The 18,060-nt window shown below is 48.4% G+C and overlaps 1 long non-coding RNA gene across 3 annotated transcripts in view; it reads right to left on the minus strand.

Moving 5' to 3' along the window:
- Positions 1-18,060, minus strand: part of LOC149444994 (uncharacterized) — a 38,641-nt gene that overhangs the window by 9,394 nt on the left and 11,187 nt on the right. For 2 of the 3 annotated variants that reach the window (XR_016306486.1, XR_016306487.1), the window contains exons 4-5: positions 16,558-16,657; positions 16,017-16,177 (exon numbers count right to left, since the gene is read on the minus strand). This is a non-coding gene — a long non-coding RNA (uncharacterized LOC149444994). Of the gene's footprint in view, positions 1-10,198; positions 10,345-16,016; positions 16,178-16,557; positions 16,658-18,060 lie in introns of those variants that run through there. The other variant, XR_016306488.1, reaches the window with a different exon arrangement.

Genomic DNA, 18,060 nt, shown 5'->3' on the forward strand with positions numbered 1-18,060 from the left:
GTGGGGCCTGGAAGAGGATTTACGGCTCACAGTGGAATCTGGCAAGGGCACCTAAGGAAGATCCACAACGAGGCCAGGAAACAAGTGACTGTGTGGTCTGGTTCCGGAGTGGGTCAGGAGAAAACACCAAGAGCCTGGCAGGGAACCGTAAGTGCGGCTTTGCCGCAGCACATCGCACCACACGTGGTCAGTGACATTTTATATATACCAGAAAGTTACAAGAGACATACTCCACTTTCCTTTGGATTACAAATAGTATTGCGCAATACTTAGGGTGCACCCCAACGTTATATCTTGCTCAGGAACATTCAGGCGCAGCCAGGCTGCTTTCTGGACATTGGGGAAAAGTCCGCAAGTACGGGGTTAGTGTTAGACAGTATTATTCTTACTGTATGGTTATGCGCTGTTATCATTCTGTTTACGTATGCTCAACTACATGATCACTATAACTCTTCAGTAAACGTAATTGTGGCATCGTGTACCCTCTGAATCTGTGGGCCCAGCCCTCGGTTTTCCTTCAACTACAGAAACCTGGCTTCATGAATCTGACTTTCCCTCTCCTGCTGCCCTTTCCCATGGTGGTCTCCTCTGGACTCACTCTTACAGGTCTAGTGGATGGAAAGGAGGTGGAGTTGGAATCCTCCTATCCCCTCAAAGCACTTTTCAGGACCTCCCTCTCCTCATTTGAAGTTCACTGTATACGTCTATTCTCTCCAATTTCTTTAAGAATTGCTGTGATCTATCAGCCTCCTGAACCGGTATCACGCTTCCTTGTTGACTTCTCTGCCTGGCTGCCTTACTTTTTCTCTTCTCAAATTCCCACAATCATTCTTGGTGACTTAAACATCCCTGCTTATCTTAAAACTCCTGCTACCTCTAAACTTCTGAGCCTAACCACTTCTATTGACTAAAACAATGGACACATGCTTCTACTCACTCTAATGGGAACTGCCTCAACCTTGTATTCTCCTACCTATGCACTTGTCAGGGATGCGGGTGTGACCAGAAGTGTGTGGACTGACACAGGGAAACGCAGGCTTCAGATATGGTATAAATAAGACAATTTATTAAGACTAACAATACAAATATAAACGCAGTGCACCAAACACCAAGCTAACACAAATTCATACAACAAGGTAAAACAAACCCAAACCTTGACTAGTGCACCCGAGATAGGTTCATCCAGACCCCACTACACCACCATTACCCTTCCATACCAATCCCCTTTACTTACTATACTTACAGAAAACACAACACCAATTTTGGAGTAAATGGCCAGCACGGCCTTTTATTAACCAATCAAGTTTAAACACATCAACCATTCCTTATAACAGAAAACATAAAGAGTTGTCGTTGGTCTTTGAAGGCACCACCAAAACGATCCGAAATGCACCTGCGGACAACCATATTCCACTAGGCCTCCAGCCGCAACCAACCAGCTCGGAGACAACCATACTGTCCGCAGTGCAGCACCACCACCTTCCAGTTAAACCTCGGTTAACTGGGAATGTTCCCGGGCACACCATACCAACGATGGGTCCCACACCATTTTGTACCTCCAAGATAAGAACCGCCTCCAAAGACCAACCACCGCCCAGGAACCAAAATCACCCCCCCCCCCCCAGGAGGAACACAACATTCACCAAACAGGGCGGGCGGGAGGGAAGCTCTCTTTCCCACGTCCAGCTCCCAACTGACGCCCCTCCCCAGAACACTCCACCCTAAAGTGCAGGAGACCCCACCTACACTCTCCTCTACCAACCAGATCCCCCAGCTATCCTTTACCAACCCTAATGCTAACATTAACCCTTACACATCTTCCTTCCCACTCTGGGCCTAGTCATGCCTGCCCTGCGCTAATTCTTTTCTTCTTTTTCCGCTGCGGGCATTTCTTGACTAGTGCACCCGAGATAGGTTCATCCAGACCCCACTACACCACCATTACCCTTCCATACCAATCCCCTTTACTTACTATACTTACAGAAAACACAACACCAATTTTGGAGTAAATGGCCAGCACGGCCTTTTATTAACCAATCAAGTTTAAACACATCAACCATTCCTTATAACAGAAAACATAAAGAGTTGTCGTTGGTCTTTGAAGGCACCACCAAAACGATCCGAAATGCACCTGCGGACAACCATATTCCACTAGGCCTCCAGCCGCAACCAACCAGCTCGGAGACAACCATACTGTCCGCAGTGCAGCACCACCACCTTCCAGTTAAACCTCGGTTAACTGGGAATGTTCCCGGGCACACCATACCAACGATGGGTCCCACACCATTTTGTACCTCCAAGATAAGAACCGCCTCCAAAGACCAACCACCGCCACAGCACGCTGGGTGAGCCCTTACCCATGCGTGCCACACCACAACAAACCCCTCCGAACTCCATCCCTTAGACCCAGAGACCAGAAATCCGCTCCAACCGCAGTCAGATGTACCCCAGCACTCCAAAGATACCTCCAAGTATCCACCTCTAGCTCCAGATGCCGGACCACCAGCCCCCCATTACGGACAAAGAAGCGCCCCACCTCCTTGTCAACCTTCAGATCGATGCCACCCGCAGGAAGCACCAGGACATCCAGTGGGCCATCCCGTCGAGTCAAACGCTGCCCCCCTGCAGCACACGACCCCACAACATACCCGGCACACCCATCCAGCCGACAGAAGCTTCCTGCCTAGCCAACCCCAGCTGCCTACCAGTAGGCCTAACATCAGCCCACCGGGCCCCCCAAGAACACATAGGAGTGACCCAGGATCCACACCAGGCCACACCGCTCCCTCTGAAAGAAAAGGACAAGCAATACCCCCAGGACAATACATCACCCAGACAGGACAGGCACTCCCCCCAGGCCATGACAACAGAACACGAGACCCCACTAGACCCCCAACAGATGCGGACGAACGCACAGTCGAAATCTCCGTGAATCCCACCTACCAATACGTGCGACCCATATCCAACAAACCCCACCCGGCAGCTTCCGTAGTAGCCCCCATCCAAAGCGAATGCGAAGCACACAAGGACGCATCCAACCAGCTGCCGTGAAACACCGTCAGAAAACTGACACAAAGGGAATTAAGAGGACCCCGCAGCGTGCCGGAAAAAAGGACCCCTGCCCCACCGGACGATGGGATAGAAAATCTGGCACCGCACCCACTGGGCACACATAAGATGCTGGAAGAGCAAAGAACTGCACCCCATGCACCATGCCCCAACTGGTCCGTCCTAGACCGATGGACGAGCACCTCCACCCCAGTAAACCCAGCACACGACCACATCCCCCAATAACCCCCCAATAACTGATGTAGACGGACTACCAAACTCACCAAAACGCAATGCCCCCAAAAGGCCACCGCAAAGGCCGTACCGAAACAAACACCTCGAAGCCCGAAAGACACACAGACCGCAGGCGCACAAACCAAGACCCTAGCAACTCAACGGACACCGGATGCCGTGAATCCCTCAGCGATGAGCCCTACGGGAACCCCGAAGGGCCTGTCGAACCCAAAAAGGCTTTCGTGAAAACCCCGACACCCCAGCAACTTAAGAAGAAGGCCAAACCAGCCAACCGGCAATCAAACACAGCAGCCGACACCCCCCGCTCTAATTTCCGTGCCAAAATTACAACACAGCGAACCCACCTCAGGCCCCCACAGATCAATATTGACCCGCTGCAGCAGGTCCACCACTCCCGCCAGTAAAAAAATGCACCTGCGGACAACCATATGCCACTAGGCCTCCAGACGCAACCAACCAGGTCGGAGACAACCATACCATCCGCAGTGCAGCACCACCACCTGCCAGTTAAACCTTGGTTAACTGGAATGTACCCGGGCACACCATACCAACGATGGGTCCCACACCATGTAAGTCGAGTATGCAGACCATGTCGCCACACTCCCCGACTACCGGATCCAGCCTGCAACGACCCCAAGGCAAAATCCCACAGCCAGTCGGGACAAGGAACCCCGTGGTGCTCCTCCCCCAGCACCAACCCCCGGAATGTGTCCCACTGAAAATGAGCCAAAGCGACAACCAGAGTTTGCTCAATCCCAGGAAGATTCACAGCATGAAGAAAAATGGTCAGCTGCAGGCAACGCAACACGAAATGGCGAAGCAGGCCAACCACCGACCGCGAAGAAGCCGAGACCCGATTGAGGACCCGGACCACCCCCAAAATGTTACACCGAAAATGAACCTTTACTTCCGAAAAATGCTCCCCCCACACGGCAACTACCAGCACCACCGGAAAAAAATACCAACACCACCAAGATACGAAGAACAAACCCCCCGCCTCCCACCAGGAAGCAGGCCATGGAACTGCGCTCCACCGACTTCAGCAAAAAGGCCCCATACCCCACGGAAGCCGCCGCATCCGGGAACAAATCCAGGTCAAAATAGCTCCCAGGGCCAGACATCCACAGAGCTCGCCTGTTGAAGGAATCCAAAAAGGTGAGCCAAATCTGCAATCGGCGGCAGAACACCCAACCCATCGGCAGTATACGGTAAGCGAAGGTAAGCTTTGCCCAACAACGACTGCCAGGCCCGCAGCTGAAACTTACACTTGCCCAGTACCCCACTAATCTCAACTTTGAAGGCCAACAGCTTGTCCTCAGGCAGCCGGCCCTCCACAGCTCCGGAATCCAAACAACGCCCAGGAAAGTAATCACCGCAGCCGGGCCCTCCGTGTTGTCCAACGCCAGCGGAATAACGAAACGTTGTGCAATGTGTTGCAAAGTGGCCAGCAAAAACTGCACATACCCCGGAAGCTGGCGGACCCACACAAAGAAAATCATCTAGATAACGGATGACCGCAGGCACCCCGGAGACATCCCGCACCACCCATTCCAGGCAGGAACTGAACTGCTCGAACAAAGCGTAGGATATAAAACACCCCATGAGAAGGCACTTCACAACATAAAACGAGCCCTCCCAACGACAACCCAAAAACACGAAGACCGGCCGGATGTACCCACAACAGCCGAAGCGCTGACTCAATATCCCATAACGCCAGGAGCGCACCACGCCCATACCGAAGAACCCAGAAAACTGCCGCATTGAACGACGTATAATACACCGCACCTGACTCTGTATCGATGGCGTTGGTCACCGACCCCACTGCCAGTAAGGACAGGTGAGGAATTAACTGAAACGCATGAGGCTCCGTTTTGGGCACAACCCCCCAAGGGAGAAAAAGGAAACGGGCCGCCCACGCGGTCTAAACCCACTTCCTTACGCAACTTATCCGAAAACACCGCTGCATACTGCAAGGCCAACCGTGAGTTCCGCGCGAAAAGGAGGAATCGAAGTCAAAGTACACGGGATGCGGAAACCCTCCGAACAAAACTGGAACCGCCAGCAGAACCCCTACGCTTTGAGGCTGATTGTCCCGGGGAGAACGAACCACCAGCCCACCCCGAAAACAGACCAGAGGGCCTCGCCGGAGTCATGAGCTGTATCCAAAGGCCACGGACCGTATTGTCCCAGCGCAATGACGGGTAAACCGCCCTACGCTGCCGAAACTGTGCATCGCACCGTAGCCCAGCGATCCCCCCTTAAACCCAGGAGCCTTGCTAATAGCGTCAAGGGAACAGAAAACGCCGAGCAATGCTCAGGGGCCGTTTCCCCAATGACACTGGCCACAATCGCGAAAGCCTGCAACCAATTAGCAAAAGCACGCGGGATAAACGAAAAAGAACGCCGCTTCTCCGCGTCCTCCCGCCTGCCCTCGTCAACCCTCGACCCATCGACAGGCAGCCGCTCCAAGAGCAAGAGCGTGAAGATCCCGACATACACACCTCACCCAATCTACTCCCGTACATCCGAATGTCAATGCACACCAACGGGCCCTCGAACCACAGGCACACTGCGAAGCCGCCCGGCCCAGGCACCCCCTGCACCCTCACCCAAAACCGTGGATGGGGCCGCCTAGCCCAGAGCACCGGACCCCGCCGTAACCACCCCGGACCCTAACCCAGAGAAGAAAACACCAGGCCCCCGTGCGTCCCCATTATCCTGCCCTAGGCCCCCGCAAACATCCCTACCTGCAGGCGGGAATCACACAGAAACAGGCCCAGCACCCCCACTACCGCCCAGCGCAAAGCACCGCAACAAGTCCCCAGCCGGACCGCAAAACGCAGACCCCCGCACCAATACCCAACGAGATGACGCCGCCCCCCGACACCGCAGAAGCCCGCCCCCAACAGTTCCCGGAGAGCAGCAGAAAAGAAGAGAGCAGACCCCAAAAAAAATGGTAACTCACCAGGCTGCCCAGGAGACGTCCCAGCAGCCGCGCGTCCAAAATCCATCGGCGCCGAGCGGCCAGCAGTCGCCCCCGGATCGGGTTCCGACAGCTCGCCCTCCGATCGGTCCTCCTCCTCTCGATGACTGGATGGCCTCCCAGTCCCAGGAGCCACGGGTCCCGCAGGGCTGTGCCGCTCCTGCCGCCCAGCACCAGCCACGCTCCCTGACGACCCTGGGCACTTGCCAGCCCTCCGCCTAGCGCTGCACCTGTGGAAAATTTTTTTTTTTTTTTTTTTTTTTTTTTTGACGGAGCCACTGCTCCATGCTGACAGAGGGCCCGCCGGCCGCAGCACCAGACAGCCCGGCAGCTGCAGCAGGACATCTCCCTCGCCGGGCACCCTCCCTGACAGGTACCTTGTCAGCGGAGGAGCCGCTGTCATCCCGTCCTCACTGCCGTGCGGGCGGGGGGCGGGGCTTCGTCCACGAGTGACCCCGCCCCCCCAAACTCCGCCGAAGCCTAGGATTCCTCCCGGCCTCCCCGGGAGCAGAGGCAGGAGAGCGCCCTGCCAGCGGGGGCCGGAGGGTCCCGAGTGGGGCTCCCATCATGGAGCCGAGCCCAGGGCTAGTAGGGAGAACGGGGGAAAGCTCTCCGGAGGCGCAGACCGCCCAGCACCTGGGCGCTCCCGCCCAACTACCTCCGAGGAGCCCGGGCCCTGCAGAAAAGCAGAGACCCGGCTCCGCAGCCAGGCCCTCCCCTTGGAGGCCGCAGACTCACCCAGCCCGGCCCAACCGTCCTTCTCATCCTGGCCTCCCCACAGGCAGACACAGGAGAGCGCCCTGCCAGCGGGGCCGGAGGGTCCCGAGTGGGGCTCCCGTTCTGGTCCTGAGCTCTCTGTGGGGCGGGCAAAATTGCTCCGGAGGCCTAAGCACATGGGCGCTCCTGCCCCCCTGCCGCTGGTGACTAGCCCGGGCCCCGCAGGGAGGCAGAGACCCGGCTCCGCAGCCAGTACAGCCCCTGCAAGCCACAGCTGGGCCAATTGTCCCTCCCTGGCAGCTGCCACTGTACCTGAACCGCAGGGAAGGACACCCTGGTGGAGGGCGAGAGGGAAGCTCTCTTTCCCACGTCCAGCTCCCAACTGACGCCCCTCCCCAGAACACTCCACCCTAAAGTGCAGGAGACCCCACCTACACTCTCCTCTACCAACCAGATCCCCCAGCTATCCTTTACCAACCCTAATGCTAACATTAACCCTTACACATCTTCCTTCCCACTCTGGGCCTAGTCATGCCTGCCCTGCGCTAATTCTTTTCTTCTTTTTCCGCTGCGGGCATTTCTAAACTGATATAGATACACAGGTACATACACATATAGAGCACAACGTAGCCAGGCAGGCCGTGTCGATAACTATCGGGCAGGTAGGTACAGGAGGAGCAGGCGGAGAGTAGTCAGGTCACGAGCCGGGTACAGCAACTAACGGACAGGTAGGTACAGGGGGTCAGGCAGAGAATGGTCAGGGTCACAAGCCAGGGATCAAACAGGAGAAGTCAGCAGAAGTCAGGATTAGGCAGGGTCGGCAACAAGTCAGGCAGAAACAGGAACAGGAATGCAGGTTACAAGATACAGGGGCCCATGGAAAAACACACACCAAGGCACAGACTGCAGGTCTGGCCATCCCTTAAATACACCACCTGCAATCAGCCCCAGGTGATGGCTAATTGCCGAAGTGAACCTCTGGTTGTTGAGAGCACCCGCTGGCCAGCCCTGGTACTGCAGCCCACAAGGCAGGTGAGTCCCACCACTATTGGCAAGTCCATTCCTGACAGCACTCTTTGCCACCTCACCAACTTTTTTCCGATCTCTGATCACTCCGTTACTAGCCTCACTCTCTCCTTGGCTTCCAACTACCAGTTACCGGTAGAAACCTTCGTTATCTTAACCCTTCTCTTCTTTTTTTCGGCAACAGATTGTCTCTATGACAAAATCTCAGCCCTGTCCTGTCCCAACCTGGCCACTTCTGTCTACAACAGTTCACTGTCATCCACTGTGGACACATTGGCCCCCCTCACTACACACAGACCTAGGCCCTAACCGCTACAGCCCTGGCAAAAAGACAATACCAGATGCCTCAAAAAATGTAGCCATGCTCTTGAGCGTTTATGGCATACGACTAAGCCCCAGCAAGACTTCAATCAATATAAATCTGCCTTTCAAAAATACAATTCCTGTCTCCACACTGCCAAACAGACCTATTTTATCACTCTCATTAACACCCTCTCACGCAATCCCCATCAACTCTTTTCTCCATTTAACTCTACTTCATCCTTTACCTCCAGCCGCTAACTCACTCACTGCCCAGGAGATCGCTAATCACTTCAAAAATAAGATTGATACAATTAGTGACGAGATCTCTACTGTACAGATATCTCCCTCACCCTACACTCCTTGTCTACCTGCACAATCTATACTTCCCTTGGTTAACCCAGCTACTATAGAGGAGGTTGGTAAACGTTTCTAAAGCCTACCTAACCACCTGCCCCCTGGACCCTGTTCCCTTGCAAATACTTCGGTCATCCTCTGGCTCTATTCTTCACTCTTTAACTCGTATCGTCAGTCTCTCCCTTTCTACTGGCATCTTCCCCAACTCTCTAAAACATGTGCTAGTCGCCCCCATACTTAAAAAGGCCTCACTGAACCCCAGCAATCTTAGCAACCTAAGACCCATCTGCTTACTCCCTTTTGCCTCCAAACTCCTTGAATGTCTAGTCTACAACCAGCTGAGCTGCCACCTTATTGAGAATAACCTTCTCGTTCCCCTTCAGTCTGGATTTCACCCACAACACTCCACAGAAACTGCTCTCCTAAAACTCACAAACGACTTACTGACCGCGAAAACCAATGGTCACTATTCCGTACTCTTGCTCTAGGACCTCTGTGCTGCCTTTGACACAGTTGGCCACCCCCTCCTCCTCAAAAAAACTCTATTTACTTGGTCTTGGTGACTGTACTCTCCGTTGGTTCAAATCTTACCTATCTCACCGCACCTTCAGTGTCACTTACAACTATACTTTCTCCTCTCCTACTCCTCTCACTGTCGGGGTCCCCCAAGGTTCTGTCCTTGGACCTCTCCTAATCTCGATCTACACTTCTTCCTTGGGTCAGCTGATAGCTTCCCATGGTTTCCAATACCATGTCTATGGTGATGACACACAAATCTACCTCTCTACTCCTCAGCTCACCACCTCAATTCCCTCACGTATTAACGATTTACTAACAGACATATCAGAGACAAATCAGACTGGATGTCACACCACTTCCTAAAACTCAACCTATCCAAAACCATTTCTCAGTCAGGATCAATAGCACCACTATCAACCCATCCCTGAATGCCAAAGTGCTAGGGGTAACCCTGGATTCTGAAATATCCTGTCAGGCCCACATCCAATCCCTGTCCAAATCATGCCGCCTCAACCTCCGCAACATCTCCAGAATACGCCCCTTATTAACAAAATGATGCCACAATGCTCCTAATTCACTCTCTGATTATCAGTACAATTTGCACTGTTGTCATTACAGTGCAAATTCTGAAATATCCTGTCAGGCCCACATCCAATCCCTGTCCAAATCATGCCGCCTCAACCTCCGCAACATCTCCAGAATACGCCCCTTATTAACAAAATGATGCCACAATGCTCCTAATTCACTCTCTGATTATCAGTACAATTTGCACTGTTGTCATTACAGTTACAAATTGTATTGTAACTGTAATGTCAACCTTCATTTTGTATAGCGCTGCGCAAACTGTTGGCACTATATAAATCCTGTATAATAATAATAATAATCAGAGAATCTGTCATTCAATAACATTTTGTTGGGGTGGTTACTGCACTAGCTATTGAGTCACAGAATAAATCCACAACACTTGCAGTCAGGACACCGGTACACCACGATCCAAACATATCAACAAACTTACCTTGAACACATCCTAGTTGTGGTCCAGCGTGAAAAGCACCAGCAAGTCAGACGTTCCCTTGGACAGATTCTTGGGGACGACAATTGCTCCAGAGAACTTTCTCTTTACAGTCATTCCGTTTTCACTTTGACAACAAAAATAAACATATTAGTTATCTGGAAGAGCATCAACCCCAGCACTGCCCTCATATTCTACCATGGACAGGAATACAATCAGTTTGATTTAAAATTCCAAACACTTGACTTCTTATGAACAGTTTTCATATTTCCATTGTCTTTAGGATGTATTTGGGTGCATTTATTTTACATTACAATTTAAAGAAGGATCGAAGTCTACACTCAGAAACCTGCAAGTTTAAAGGATAAGTTCACCTATTGTAAAAAAAAAAAAATAATAAATGCACGTGTTTTTTGCAAGCACCAAAAATGTGCATTTATTATTATTTTACATTGCATTCTGTAAAGTATTGCACCTGTGATCATCAGATTGTGGGTGCAATGCCAGGTTCCAGCAGGCTCACAATAAGCTGTCTGCCCGTACCTGGGCAGAAACGGGTGTGGAAATTTTTGAAAAAACTACTTGTTCAGGGACTAAATCGGTCTCCAGGTCTACTTGTCCTGACTAAAAAATAAATATATTTTAACCAAAACACTATTTAAATCTGAGGTGCTTTATGGACTGTCTGGGGCTTTTAAAAAAAAAAAAAAAAAAAGGGACTTTATGGCGAATTAAACGTTTAATATTTTTAACATTGCACTCTATATCTCATCCTCCCCTCCCTGCCTGTCTCCGGCACCGTACCCGGGGACTAGCAGGGAGGGAAGAGACCTTGCAGTGTAATGAGCACTGATTGGCTGCTCCTCAGAAAATGGGAGTGTTGGACTTATCCTTTATCACTTTCACTGCCAGAGCCATTTTTGCGTTTTTTGTGCACATTTAAAAAATCATTTAAGGCCTGATTACACAAAACTCTTAAACATTATATATTTTGTGAAAGCAGAGACCCTAGAAAATAAAATGGCAGCAGTTCCAATTTTATATGTCACATGATATTATCACAAAGATCTATGAAACTTAAAATTTCAGTAAAAAATCCACTTAATTTAATTTCAGGGCACAAAACGCAATAAATTATCAGATTTTCTTGTAAAATATAAAAGATGAGATTGCATCGAGTAAACAGATATCCAACATGTCAAACCTTAAATTTGAATGCACGCGTGAAAAAGGTCCCAAACTTCAGTTCCCTATATTTTCTATAGGTGACGCTTTTAAAGCTCCTTATAGGTCATCAGTTTAGCGTTACATAGGAGGACTGGTACTAGAATTATCGCTCTCATTCTGGTGTGCACGGCGATATAGAACATGTGTATCGCACTTGACGTTTTGATGTGTAGGCGCCCCAGCGCATGCTTTTACATTTGTGTGTGCGTACATATGTGGGGGTGAGGGGCATTATATGCTAGGGTGTAACTTACATTTTTAAGAAATAAATTTTTTTTTTTTTTGTTAAATCACATAGGGGACAAAAAGTCCCCTATGTGATGATTTTGGGTGACAGATTCTCTATTTTGAGACATCCAGGATCTAAAAGACCCTGCATGCCTCCCCTGTGCTCCACCAAGATCAATAACACAAGCATCATTCCCTCCCCTCATGCCAGGGTACTAGGTGTAATCCTAGACTCCCATCTGTCCTTTCAGCCCCAAGTCCAGTCACTGTCCAAATCTTGTAGACTTCACCTCCACAACATCCCCAAGATACGCCCGTTCCTAACCTCAGAAACCACTAAGCAACTTATCCACTCCCTTGTTATATCTGGCCTTGACTATTGTAACTCCCTCCTCATTGGCCTACCTCATCACAGGCTATCCCCTCTTCAGTCTATCATGAATGCTGCTGCCAGACTCATCCACCTTACTAACGTTCTGTATCTGTCACCCCTCTCTGCCAATCCCTCCACTGGCTTAACGTTGCCCAACGGATAAAATTCAAAACATTAACAATAATGTATAAAGCCATTTATAACTCTGCCTCAAATGACATCACCAATCTTGTCTCTAAATATCACCCAAACCGTACTCCCTGCTCCTCACAAGACCTCCTACTCTCTAGCTCCCTTGTCTCCTCCTCCCATGCTCGTCTCCAGGACTTCTCCAGAGCTTCCCCATCCTCTGGAACTCTCTACCCCAATTTATCAGACTATCGCCTACTCTGCAAACCTATCTCTTCAGGGAAGCCTATCCTTCCCTCAACTAATACTGGAATCTTCTACTCTTCCAACCAGTTCATCCCCCAAAGTTACTACCTTTTGTACCACTAGCCCCTCCCTCCTAGATTGTAAGCTCCAAGGATAAGGCCCTCCTATCCCTCTTGTATTGAACTGTATTGTTGCTGTATTGTCTCCCGTTATATTGTAAAGTGCTGAGCAAACTGTTGGCACTATATAAATCCTGTATAATAATAATAATAATAATCACATTCTTTCCTGGCAGGGCCGGATTTAGTTTGTCTGGTCTGGGGGTGCAGTAAAAAAAAAAAAAAAAAAAAGTCGGGGGCATAATGTTTACACACATTTTATCCAATCCTCTCTTAGCTCCCTACAACTCCATGTGGCTGTATTATGCCAGCGTTTTTCAATCTTCAGATCCAGCTGAGGAAAGCTGGGATTGAACAGAAAATAAGTCCAGCAGTGCATGTAGCACACCATTGCAATTGGTTGTCACGGTCAGGTTGTGCCTAGCAGTGGAAATGGCTTAAAGCAGGATGAAAAGAACCTGAGCCTAGTCCCAGTATACAGTACACTGTACACATATGGCACAGTCCTTGTACCCACAAAATGCTTCTAATTTATATGCCACAAGTGACAGTCTCACAGTAAGAACATAAACCTCAGGGCAAAGGAGTTAAAAAGAACCCTTCCTTTACATTTGCTTTTCTGCACCCAAAAAGGTATTGTTTTGCCTCACTGAGCATATCTTAAAGAACTTCATAACAGGTTGCCGACCAGCCACAGTACATATACTTTTTTTCTTTTGTTTAGAAAAAATTAGTCTTAGCCTTGCATTAATTTTACTAAAGCTCTTATTATTAGCGTTCGTATTAAAACTACAAAAATGACCACGGAGTGTGTAATTGTGGGAGAGTCTGCGCCTACACTGGGTACAATACTATCACTGAATTCTCTGAACACAGCGCACTAAGCTTTGCAGCAGCTGTAAAACAGTCCTGCTGCCACCCTGTTCTCCACAGAGGGGGAAGTTAAGGATATATACAGTATCTCACAGAAGTGAGTACACCCCTCACATTTCTGTAAATATTTGATTCTATCTTTTCATGTGACAACACTGAAGAAATGACACTTTTCTACAATGTGACGTAGTGAGTGTACAGCTTGTATAACATGTAAATCTGCTGTCCCTTCAGAATAACTCAACACACTGCCATTAATGTCTAAACCGCTGGCAACAAAAGTGAGTCCACCCCTAAATGACAAGGTCCAAATTGGGCCCAAAGTGTCAATACTTTGTGTGGACACCATTATTATCAAGCACTGCCTTAACCCTCTGGGGTATGGAGTTCACCAGAGCTTCACAGGTTGCCACTGGAGTCCTCTTCCACTCCTCCATGACGACATCACAAAGCTGGTGGATGTTAGAGATCTTGCGTTCCTCCACCTTCCGTTTGAGGATGCCCCACAGATGCTCAATAGGGTTTAGGTCTGGAGACATGCTTGGCCAGTCCATCACCTTTACCCTCAGCTTCTTTAGCAAGGCAGTGGTCGTCTTGGAGCGGTGTTTGGGGTCGGTATGTTGGAATACTGCCCTGCGGCCCAGACTCCAAAGGGAAGGGATCATGCTCTGCTTCAGTATATCACAGTACATGTTGGCATTCATGGTTCCCTCAATGAACTGTAGCTCCCCAGTACCGGCAGCACTCATGCAGCCCCAGACCATGACATTCCCACCACCATGCTTGACTGTAGGCAAGACACACTTGTCTTTGTACTCCTCACCTGGTTGCCTCCACACACGCTTGACACCACCTGAACCAAATCAGTTGATCTTGTTGTCATCAGACCACAGGACGTGGTTCCAATAATCCATGTCCTAAGTCTGCTTGTCTTCAGCAAACTGTTTGCAGACTTTCTTGTGCATAATCTTTAGAAGAGGCTTTCTTCTGGGACGACAGCCATGCAGACCAATTTGATGCAGTGTGTGGCGTATGGTCTGAGCACTGACTGGCTGACCCCCTTCCCATTCAACCTCTGCAGCAATGCTGGCAGCACTCATACATCTATTTCTCAAAGACAACATCTTGATATGACGCTGAGCACGTGCACTCAACCTCTTTGGTTGACCATGGCGAGGCCTGTTCGGAGTGGAATCTGTCCTGTTAAACCGCTGTATGGTCTTGGCCACCGTGCTGCAGCTCAGGTTCAGGGTCTTGGCAATCTTCTTATAGCCTAGACAATTGTTTGATAAAAAATTCCTCCTGCGCTGTAATGGACCCCAAACCCTACCTATCAGCTGCTTACACTCAAACTGATACCCAACCAGTGCAGAATAAATATTAAACAATAGTGCAGCGCTAATAAACTGAATCACTATAAATATTGCTACATGGGCTAAAAATGCCAAACACACCTACATGTGAAATAATGATATTGAAAACATGGAAAAAAAATTAAAAAATGAAAACATATGAAATGTGAAAAATATGACACATCTTAAAGTGACCAAATCATCTTAGTGCCCCACACAAGTGCCAGCAAATAATATTGGAATAAAGATAACAAACATAAATCACGTGATAGTGCCACTTCAAATCTCATAAATGTACAAACGCAGAAATATATAAGTCCAATATGAATAATTCAGTGATGCAACATACACATACACACGCAGCTGGAGTGGAAAAGTGTGTTGGCACTTACACGATTGAGCACCAATTGCACATTGCATGTGTATGTTGCATCACTGAATTATTCATATTGGACTTATATATTTATGCGTTTGTACATTTATGAGATTTGAAGTGGCACTATCACGTGATTTATGTTTGTAATCTTCTTATAGCCTAGGCCATCTTTATGTGGAGCAACAATTCTTTTTTTCAGATCCTCAGAGTTCTTTGCCATGAGGTGCCATGTTGAACTTCCAGTGACCAGTATGAGAGAGTGGGAGCGATAACACCAAATGTAACACACCTGCTCCCCTTTCACACCTGAGACCTTGTAACACTAATGAGTCACATGACACTGGGGAGTGAAAATGGCTAATTGGACCTTGTCACTTAGGGGTGGACTCACTTTTGTTGCCAGCGATTTAGACATTAATGGCTGTGTGTTGAGTTATTTTGAGTGGACAGTACATTTACATGTTATACAAGCTGTACACTGACTACGTCACATTGTAGCAAAGTGTCATTTCTGCAGTGTTGTCACATGAAAAGATAGAATAAAATATTTACAAAAATGTGAGGGGTGTACTCACTTCTGGGAGATACTGTATTTGCCAACTAATTCAAGACCAAGAAAAATACAAGTGCCGCAGGACCAAAACAGCAGGGACGTTTACCGACATGAATAGAAGGACCTTCCACCAATGCGTTTTTTCTAATATACCTGCTCTATGTGCAGCACATTGGGGTGTATGGATTATGAATGGCACACCCTTACATTGTACAGCAGACCGCAATGCACTGCACTACAACCAACATATACCATTTTATTGTGGGTATTGAGCCTAAAACACTTTTTCCCCGCTCACACTCCCACTCAGAACAGTACGGCACCTATAGGACTGATGAGGTCACAGCTCCTCATGTTCCTCTGGTTGGGGAATCCCAGCGGGCTGCTGACAGGAGGCCGGAGTGTAGAATTCCATGAGGTATTCACAACGACTTGGCTCCGACGTGGACATGATGACTGTTTCTTTACCACAGAACAATTTCACCTGCAGAAGGGAGAAAAATGACGGCATTTGCATGTCTTAGTCTGATCAAACACCTCATCACGATTGCTACGGTGCAACATACAGGGGGAAACACGCCTCCTCACACGTTCCCAAAGATTCCGAGTACAATCCTTCCACGTGGCTGTATGTGTACAGATGCACTTTTATGGAGACTACAAAACTGCTATGTAGCTGTATTTATAAAGTGACTGCAATGCTGTTACATAGCTGTGCAGAGTAGGCATAAGATATATGGTGTATGTGACCTTCTAGGTGTCTCGTTATCCTGTAATGAAGCCATACCCTGCACTTTGGTCACAGCAGGCAATGCCCCGCAATCCAACATGTTATTCCCATCGGTCATCCCTAGTGACACTCACCAATGTGGACCGGTTGGGACCCTGCCAACAGCCTGTGCCCTGGTCGTACTTCATGGCACTACATCTGTCATTTTCTGGTCCGGCCCAGGTGTTCCAGATGCTGTGAATATGAAGTCATAACAAAAAAAGAAAAATCACATTTACTAGAAGGTGCTCAGGAGCCTATTTGCCCATTTCCTGTGAGTCCGGTTCACACCAATGCACTGAATGAAATGTTATTTTGTGAAATTTTATTAAAGGACAAGTTCACCTTTTGTAACGTTACGTGTTATACCCGTATTCAAGGTGTAACATGTAACAAGTTACTTTTGCAGCAGCAACAAGGCCCCCCCCAATCCTCATTGTGTCAGCATGCTGCTGATCTTCTCCCCACACCCACCATTTTAAATAAACACGGCCTTGCGGCGCTCCGTCCACCCAGCCGTGTCATCCATTCACAGAATTTTGTGAACGGGAAAACTACAAGTACCAACAGCTTTTGCAGCTGACGGCTTATAGTCCTCAACCACGGCACTGTTGAGTGCTCTAGGTAGTTCACTGCTCCTCCCAGTACGCGGTGATAGTAACACTGACATTCTGCAGGAGCCTAATATTGCACCCAGGTTGCACAAAAAAAATAAATAAAAAAAAAACATTTTTACCTTCAAAAACTTTCCTTTCTTTTCTTTTTTTTTTACAAAGAGCAGCTTATCCTTTGAAGTAAAACAAGTAAACGGTGTGATGCAAAATGTCGATGGTGTGAATGGATCCTACAAAGAGTGGGCTTGTGGATAGGAATTGTGTTCCAACACAATTGTGTTTTTTTTTTTACTTTAGGTACTTTCACATTTGTTTCTTACTCAAAACATGCATACAAATATCAATGCCATTGGACTCCATTGTTTTCACTTTTGTATAGAAGGCTTACTGCTGGCAGGTTTGGGGCATCCTCACAGTAGTAAAAATCATCATTTCTGAGCTTACAGAACCAGAAATAAACAAGTACTAACACGCATAAAATGACAACAAATGAAGAACATTTCCTTAAAGCACAGGAGAAAAGCTGCAGATTTGTGGCAACTACTGCACCGAAACACATTAAAACTCCAGCAGGTAAAAAAAAATAATAATAAATAATAAAATAATAAATAAAATAAATAATAAAAAAAAATAAACACCCCTAATAAGGCACCTTTCAAACCGTTTGGCTCCGATCAGCAGGGTATCTGCTCACAGATCGCAGTGGACTTTCCTCTGTGTGAAAGGAGCCTTAGCATTACTATTTTTGTGACCTGCAGGAGTAATAATGTTTCAGTGTGTGACCGGTCACATCCGTGCCCTTACAGTTTCTGTGGACACAGGCAGACCCGTCAGCTCTATGGGTGGCCAGGTGTGAATGGGCTCTCCTGTACCTCCCATCCAGTCAACAAAAATGAAAAATTACGCATTTCTTTTCTGTTTTTTTGCTTTCTGGACCTGGATGGCGGTAGGTGGATGTAAAGAGACACAAGCCCAATTACATCT

Source organism: Staurois parvus, unplaced genomic scaffold, assembly GCF_062004578.1.
Source record: "Staurois parvus isolate SC_StPar_1 unplaced genomic scaffold, SC_StPar_1.0 ptg000753l, whole genome shotgun sequence".
NCBI lineage: Eukaryota > Metazoa > Chordata > Amphibia > Anura > Ranidae > Staurois > Staurois parvus.